The 9,197-nt window shown below is 41.1% G+C and overlaps 1 non-coding gene across 1 annotated transcript; it reads right to left on the bottom strand.

Annotated features, from left to right (window-relative positions):
• Positions 1–425: 425 nt before the first annotated feature.
• LOC145400316 (5S ribosomal RNA) lies at positions 426–544 on the bottom strand. Its single transcript, XR_013897423.1, has one exon. It is a non-coding gene; the product is annotated as a 5S ribosomal RNA (ribosomal RNA).
• Between the last annotated feature and the right edge of the window lie 8,653 nt (positions 545–9,197).

Raw genomic sequence — 9,197 nt, forward strand, 5'->3', positions numbered from 1 at the left:
TTCACCTGCACCACCTCTTCGTCTAAGTCATTCCAAATACTTATGTATTTATCTAATGAACCTAATTGTGATATACAGGAAATGGGCTATGCTCGTGGGATCTCATCTCTGTTTCTCAATACGTCAAATTTAGCTTTAAATTTGTTTAAGTTTTTAGACTGGACAATCTCTTTGTCCAGGTTATTCTAAAAGTCTATAATTCTATAAGGAAAACAATATTTCTTGATATCCTTCAAGCTGCTTGACTTCTTCAATATCATTCCATGTCCTCTTGTTGCTCTCTTATCCCATACAAACAGATCTTCCATCCATCCATCCATTGCCAGACGCCATGTATCCCAAACGGGGTGGTCAAGGGCTTAGAGTTAATTGTTTTTACAGGGAGGGGCACTAATCCTCCACCAACCCCACTTGACACGTAGGGATGCCAACAGCATCTGGTGTTCCCAGGCGGTCACCCATCCAAGTACTAACCAGACCCAACGTTGCTTAACTTCGCTGATCGGACGGGAAGCGGTGTACTCAACGTGGCATGGCCGTTCTGTCAATTTTATCTACTCCTATCACGGTGCTGAACACTGCAATCATGTCTCCCCTCTTTCTCCTTTCCTCTAAGACCAAGGCTGGTGGGCTACTAATGAAATTTCCATCAGCCGAGGCCGAAGGTGAAGCGGTTGGGGTAGTGAATGATCATTTTGGCTCTGATGGCACTATCTGCATAACAGAGCCGCAAAAATGCTGCCAAAATGAATGTAACAGGCCTTTTCTCTTCCCTGGGTGACTCTGACATCATCCCAAACATTCTCAGTGAAAACAATAAAATTAAGATGCTCGTGGAAGGTGGTTGTACCCTCAACCTTCTCTTCACAAGAACTAAGAATGACACTAAAACAGCCTTCTTGAAGATGTCGCCAGAGGTGAGATCCTCCACTGAAGAACAGGGCAACTTATCTATGTGGATCTTAAAAAATGCCGCACTTTTGACAGACTCTGGGTTACACAATGTCATCACTTTCAGGGTTTTGGTCATACATCTGAGAGGTGTTCTAGAAAAAATGATGGACTTAAATGTGTTTTTTGTGCTGGGGCCCATAAATCTAAGGATTGTAGTAACAGAAATTCTCCCAAATGCACCAACTGTTCTTCCTTAAGACATCAAGAAGTTAACAATGATCCACAGTCAATTGCCCATTTTGCCTCTAGTAGAGACTCCAGTCATGATTTCTCATGGGAATAGATTGACTGAAAACAACTTTGACCATTCAAAAAACTGACTACGTCCCTCTTGAACCAGTTAAGGATGGGTCTTTTAAATATCCGCTTCATCTGTAATAAGATAAGACTATATTAATGAAGCTCTAAATCAGCATGAGCTTGATATTTAGTGCTTGACTGAAACCTGGTTGTATGGGTCTGATATTAATATTATTCGTAGTGCTTTGCCTATGACACATTCTATTATAAGTGCTGTATTCGCAAGCCTGCCGCTGACTATCCTGGAGAAGGTGTAGCAGTCATCTACTCGGCAGCACTAGCAAATGTTTCTTTCATAGATTCTAACCTAACCCCATCTTCATTTGAATTTATGAAAGTATTGATAAATTTCCATCAGAAAACCACTAGAACTGCAACTGCTTATTGACCAGGTCATCCAAGCACAGATCAAGGTTTTATGGAGGAGTTTGGGCAATTTCTCAAAATGTTTTCTCATAAATCTGAGGGACTTCTTGTTTGCTGTGATTTCAATTATTGGGTTGGCAGTCCACAGCCACAACCATTTTCTTCAGAATACCTTGAGTTGATCAATCAGCATAATTTTTTCAATCATGTGAGCAATTCCACTCATGTCTTGGGACATGTCCTTGACTTGATCTTGTCCCCTGTTGGTTGGAAGCGCATATCTGATGTGGAGGTAGCCTCAGTTGACCCCCTCATCTCTGACCATGTTTTGATCGCTCTTTTAGTTTTGAGATCCCAAAACCCCTTTCCTGTAAAAGGGTCATCAAGTTCAGAAATTACAAGAACACTGACTGCCATTCAATGCATCTTGAAACTGATCAGCGTTTAAACTATACTGATTTTACTTGTAAATCTTTCTTCTGATGATTTGGTTAATATATAAAACAATAAGCTTGGGTCAGTTTTTGACCATGATTGTCCTGAGGTAATAAAAACAATCATTGTCCGAAACCCCCTTCCTATAAAAAGATCATCAAGTTCAGAAATTACAGGAACATTGACTGCCATTCGATGTCATCGCCATTTGATGTGTCTTAAAATTGATCAGTGTTAAACTATACTGATTTTTCAAACCTTCTGATGATGATCTGGTTGATATATATAACAATGAGCTTCTGTCAGTTTTTGACCATTATTGTCCTGAGGTAGTAAAAACAATCATTGTATGTGATGATTCTCCGTGGTATTGTCCATCCACTATTTCTTTGTGTTAACAACGTAAAAAGGCAGAACATGAAAGGCACTTGCAGAGGACTGAATTAATTCGTTTGCATTATGTTTCTGTGAGAAGAGCATTTGTTGATGCTGTACACACCAAAAAGGCAAGGTACTGTATTATCAAAACAAAGTTGATTCACGTGGTGGCAATAAAAAAAACTGTCCGCAGTTGTGAACAATTTGGTTAGATGGAGGAATGTAATTGTTAAACCAACTTCTGTATCTGATGCCCAATTGGCTTCTGATTTTGCTTCATTTTAACTACAATATCACACATTAGGAATTATTTAGACAACAGTTCGTCTACTGAAGTGTATTCAGTTGACTTCCAATCACGGCACACAGGGGGTCATTTGCTTTCAAAATTTCATCATCTGGATGTAAATAAAGTCAAATATTACATCAGAGAGCTTAACAAATCATTTTGCCCATTTGATCCATGCAACATCACAAATGCCTGGTCTGTATGAGCATGCAGCAGACTTTATCTGCAACATAATGAATGAATGCATCTTAGAAAGTAGTTTTGTGCAGTCTGAGAAACGTGCCTTGCTTAGGCCCCTACTCAAAAAACCTGGCCTTGATGTCAAAAGCATGGCAAATTATCGTCCCGTCTTTAATCTGTACTTCTTATCCAAGATTATTGAGCGGGACATACTTGATCAATTCTTACCACTGCTGGAACATAACAAAGTTATTCCTGTAGCTCAATCAGCATACAGAAAATACCATTCAATTGAAACTGCATTAACAAGGATTCATAGTGATCTGGTGGCAAACAGCTGTAGTGGGATGTCCTCTCTCCTAGTTCTGTTGGATCTGTCTGCAGCTTTTGCCACAGCAATCATTAACTATTGCTGGATTATCTGTATTCTTATGGCTTTCAAGACAGTGCTCTTTGGCTCCTTACGTAGCATCTATCAAACAGATCTAAGAGAGCAGTTGTTGATTATGCTAGCTCAGATTCTGCTCCCCTTCTGTTTGGAGTCTCTCAAGGATCAGTTTTGTGTCTAATTCTATTTACAGTCTACATGAGTAGTTTATTGTCTTTACTTGATGCTCACAACATGTCCTATCTTTTTATGTTGATGACACTCGGCTCTGTGTTATGATGTCAGACATTAATGATGCCATGGCTAAGCTTGAATCTCTGATGTTTCATATTAAGATTTGGGTGGCAAGGAAGAAGCGTAAAATAAAACTGAGATCATCACTATCAGAGGAAACAGAAGGGGTGAGAACACGGAAAATGCCCTGGCTTTGATCAATGGTGTGTCACAGCTTCATCCAGTCAGTTCTGTTAGAAATCTGGGTGCTTAATTGAATTCAAGGTTAAATTACAAAGAACATATTAATCGAGTTTTGGAAGATGTGACTTGCATATTAGAAATCTGTACTCTTGAGAAAATTCCTGAATTGATGTTGCCTCTTAGCATTTGTCCATGCAATGGTCTTGTCTCGTGCCAATTACTGTTAATCATTGTGGATTCGTCTTCCAGATAATATATGAATGAAAGTTCAGTCTGTGTTGAACAGGGCAGCAAGGCTTACCTTTGGTCTCCTCCTGAGAACCTCAACTACCCTATTCCTACTTGAGCTGCATTGGTTACCAGTAATGGCTAGAATTGAATTCAAACAGTGTCTCATTACATTCAAGGTTCTTAAGATTGGTGAACCAAAGTATCTTGCTGAATTGTTGAAATTCCCATCGGCATGCCCAGATGTGATGTTACATAGTGAAGATGATTCCTTGCGTCTTGACGAGCCTGGAGACATTCACCAGTCATCTTTCTCTGATCATTCTTTTGTGTATAGAGCCCCTAGGTTATGTATTAGATTGCCATTGTCCATGAGAAAACTCTCTTCTGTTAAATCCTTTCAGAGACAGCTGAAAGCCTTTCTCTTTTCAAAACGCTATGACCTGGAGAGAGGCACCATGACAGATGATTATAGGGTTTAATCAGACACTTTCACATTTTTTTTACTGATGAAGTTTGCATTGTATATGAGAGATGTCACAATTCTCATAACTGTAAAAATAATGTATATGTGTGTTGAGTGCCAGTGAATTCCCAATGGAAGAACTAGCGCCTCTGAGAAACAAAAGACCAGATTATTATTATTATATTAGTGCCCCTCCCTGTAAAACAAATAACTCAAAGTCAAATGGCCACCCCTTACGGGATTATTGCATCTGGCAATAGATAGATAGACAGATTATTTTTATTATTATTATTATTATTATTATTATTATAATTATTATTATTACTACTACTACTACAGTATCTTCTAACTTTGGTAAGCATGACCCAAAGTCATATACAGACTTGGGCATGTCTTATGTTTTAACAGCAAGGCAATTTATTCTCATCCTGAAAATTAACCACTTCTGCCCTAGAACTTCTTTTGTTTTGTTCTAGTTACCTTCAGTTGCATTTAATATGCAGAGAAAGGATTTTTCTGAAATTAAGATTTTTTTTTTTTTTAATGCAAGGAAGAAGGAACCAAAGGCCAGGAGCCCACAAACCATTCTTTCCAAGAAACAAACAAGAACAATACAAAAGAGAGCCAAATTCAAGATTCGTTCATTTCAAGATGCCTGGACACACTGCGTTTGAAAGACTGGAGATCATAGGAAGTAGGAAATACAGACAGAGGAAGATGGTTCCAGAGTTGGCCTGTTGCATAAATGAAGAACTGGGAGTAACAGTTAACTCTTGCATTAGAAAGCTGGTCAGAAAAGGGATGAGAGTTTGTTGTTAGACAGATGCTATGCGCCCATTGTAGAGGTGAAGGGATGTAAGCAGACAGTTCAGAGGAGCAGTGACCACTGAAGTAACAACAGAAAAGAGAGTTTTCTGAAATTAAGATATCAAATACAGCCTGCAATAACTTCAACACTACAATACTATAATCTTTCTCTGACTCTGCCCTAATTTTCATCCTATTTTACCTTATGTCACACTGCCTAATGGCAGAAAAAAGCATTACTATTGCTCTACATCCTATCCACAGTTCCTCTTCATCCTGGCAGCATATTCTAGTGTTAATCTGTTCATACAACTCTGCATTCAACTTGGAGAGAAGGCAATTTTGGGCCAAATTAGCATAAAATGAGTATAGGGTGCTCTAAGCTCAATATAAGCTTCTGGTAGCATCATGAACTAAATATCTGTCTATCTATCTATATCTGTATGTATATATATATTGCGTACATATATATTATTTTGTATATAACCGGGGTTTCTGGCAGGGTTAAGTGTCCCCCAGATTCCCCTATCCAAAATCACTTAATCATGGCAGTTGTTTCAGAGAGCCTCGGAGGGCTCAATACCTGCCCAGGGCCCCAACCAAATGGGCAGACTCGCTTGGCCATGTATAATGTGAGAGGTGTGAATAAGGAAAGCAAGAGGGTGGAAGTGGTGAATGTGTTCAAGAGTGCGAGACATGCCATGATGGCATTGTGTGAAACAAAGATGAAAGGGTGCGAAGTGGAGGAGTGGGAGAGTGTGAAATGTGTAAGATCAGGAATGAATGGGCGAGGAAGATGCAAGGAAGGAGTTGCTTTGTTGATGAATGAGGTGTGGCAGAGTGGAATGAGAGACTACAAATGTGTTAGCTCGAGATGTATGTATGTCAAGTTCAAGTTTGAGAAGGTGAAAGTAGTAGTGACTGTAGCATATGCACCACGTGAGGACAGGAGTGAGAGAGAGAAAGACAGGTTTTGGGATGAGCTGGCTGAAGTAGTGGGAGAAATGCCCAGGAGCTATAAAGTGATTGTGATGGGGGATATGAATGGAAGAGTAGGCACTGGTCCTGAGGATGACATAATGGGTTGCTATGGAGTACCAGGAGAAAATGATAATGAGAAGAGACTAAAGGATATGTGTCAGGAGAGGAGGTTGTGCATTTGTAACTCGTATTTCGTATATATCTATCTATTTATCAATCTATCCTTCTATCTATCTATCTATATATATATAAGGAATGCGGAAGGGGAAAGGATACTCGAGTTTGGGGAGGCAACGGACATGATTGTGTGCAACAGATATTTTAGGAAAAGAGAGAGTAGGTTAATTATGTTTGAGTCTGGGGGAAATAGCAGTCAGATAGATTATTATTTGGTTAGGAGGGCTGATAGGAGGTTAGTGAGGGATGTTAAAGTTATAGGAAGTGAGGAGTGTGTACAGCAGCACAAACTATTGATTTGTAATATGGTGCTTAAAGAACGAGTGATGAAAAAGAGGACTTATGTACCTAGGATGAAAATATGGAAGCTGAAAAACCAAGTAGTAAGGGATGCCTTCTATAGCGAGATGAGGAGAGTGGTGGCTGAACAGAGAGCTGTAGACAGAGGCGTTAATGAACAGTACAGAGCCTTCAAGAACAACCTCTTGAGAGCTATTGATGTAACATGCGGTTGGACAAGAGGACCACCAAGACATAAAGTAACTTGGTGGTGGGATGAGGGTGTAGAAGCTGCAGTTAAGGAGAAAAGAAGGCTTTTCCGGGAATGGAAGAAGGGTAGTAGCAAGGAGGAATACTTGGCTGCCAAGCGTAGGGCTAGAAGAGAGGTACACAGGGCAAAGTCTGAGTCACAGAGACTTTTAATTGATAACCTAAATCGTGGGGAAAGGAAAAATATGATATTTAAGGTGGCAAATCAGATGAAGAGGGATAATCGGGATATTATAGGTGTGCAGTGTGTGAAGAATGAAGGAAGGGTAGTGGTGGATTATGAGGATAATAAAGATGCATGGAGGGAAAATTATAGCTGGTTGTTGAATGAGGAATTTGACTGGGACAGGGAAGGTTTGGAGCCAGCAGATGCAGTGTTTGGCCCTTGGCCTTTGATTGATGCTGCTACTGTGAGTGAGGCAATAGGCAGGATGAAGGTGGGGAAGGCAGCAGGTGTGTCTGGGTTGACTGCCAAAATGTTGAAGGCCTCCGGAGATATAGGGGTGAGGTTAGTCACTGACCTGGTAAATATGATTATTTAGAAGATTTATGAGTGTGTTGTCTCAGATGATTGGCCGAAGAGTGTAATTGTAAATGTGTATAAAGGGCAGGGTGATGCCTTGGAAAGAGGAAATTATAGAGGTATAGAGCTTTTGGAACAGATAATGAAGGTAATGGAGAGAGTTTTAGAAGGTATGATTAGAGAAAGAGTGAATAATGATGGGATGCAGTTTAGGTTTATGGCAGGTAGGAGGACTACTGATGCCATATTCATAGTTCGACAGCTTCAGGAAAAATATATTGGTAGGAGAAGGGATCTGTATTTTGTTTTTGCTGATTTGGAAAAGGCCTTTGACAGAGTCCCTAGAGAGGTGATGAAGTGGGCAATGAGAAAGCTTGGCTTGGAGGAGTGGCTGGTTAGGGTGGTTATGGCTATGTATGTGGGTGCTCGCACCCAGGTAAGAGTGAATGGAGACTTGAGTGATGAGTTTTCCGTGAATGTTGGTGTGCATCAGGGGTCAGTTTTAAGTCCCATGTTATTTATCATGGTACATGAAGCCCTCTCACGTGACTTTAGAAACGGACTCCTGTGGGAGATTTGTATGCTGATGATTTGGTGTTGACTGCAGAGAACGAAAGGGAGGCGGAGGAAAGGTTTAGGAAGTGGAGAGATGGTATGGGGCACAAGGGCTTAAGGGTAAATGCAGATAAAACAAAAGTGACGATATCTAGGGCTGGTGGCGGTACTGTCAAAGATGGGGGAGAGTGGCCAAGTGCAGTTTGCCACAAGGGCGTGGGAAGTAATTCCATCTTGTGCGGTGTTTGTGATAAATGGGTGCACAAGAGATGTAGTGGTATCAGAGGTAGATTTGCGCAAGATAATGCTGATTTTATGTGTACAGCATGCGGGGAAAGCAGGTGGAGATTGTCAGGCGTGAAAGGATTGAACTTGCTGGTGAATCTCTTGAGTGTGTGGAAGAGTTTTGTTATTTGGGAGACATGTTGTGCGCTGGAGGTGGGGCTGGAGCTAGTTCTATGGCTAGGGTTAGAAGTGGTTGGAAGAAGTTCAGGGAGCTCTTGCCTCTTCTGACATTGAGAGGGTTCTCCCTGCGTGCTAAGGGGTCTTTGTATGCAGCATGTGTTAGGAGTGTAATACTGTATGGTAGTGAGACCTGGGCAGTAAAGGAGGAGGATATTCACCAGCTCAGACGTACAGAAATGACAATGATTAGGTGGATGTGTAGTGTGTCCCTGCGTGCAAAGTCTGGGGGGGGCTGGGTTTACGATGGAAGAGTTGAGAGGTAGGACGGGACTGGAGTGTATTGGTGTTGTGATGAGGAGAGGTAGATTGTGATGGTTTGGACATGTGGAGAGGATGGGGGATGATAATTGGGTAAGGAAGGTGAGAAGTGTTAATATTGGGGGTAGGGTTGCGAGGGGTAGACCGAGAAAGACATGGGACGAGGTCATTAAGTGTGACCTCAGGGTTAAGGGACTGAACAGGGAAGCTGCAATGGATCGTGCAGCATGAAGAGCCCCCATTAGGTGACCAAGGCCGACGCATGCAAGCATGTTGAAGCCCTTAAAAACGAAACGACATCTATCTATCCATCTATCTATATATATCATCTCATCTCATCTCATCAGCCGTTTATGTGTCCACTGCAGGACAGGTCTATCCCGACCGAATTGGGGACGATACAGCCAATGTATCTCTACCAAGTGACTGTCTAGTAGAGATTGTATGTAAGGTGAGAAGTGCTTGTAAGTGTAACTGTAGT

Source organism: Coenobita brevimanus, chromosome 51 (assembly GCF_032717465.1).
Source record: "Coenobita brevimanus isolate Jiangsu-jjx chromosome 51, ASM3271746v2, whole genome shotgun sequence".
In the NCBI taxonomy this organism is placed as follows: Eukaryota; Metazoa; Arthropoda; class Malacostraca; order Decapoda; family Coenobitidae; genus Coenobita; species Coenobita brevimanus.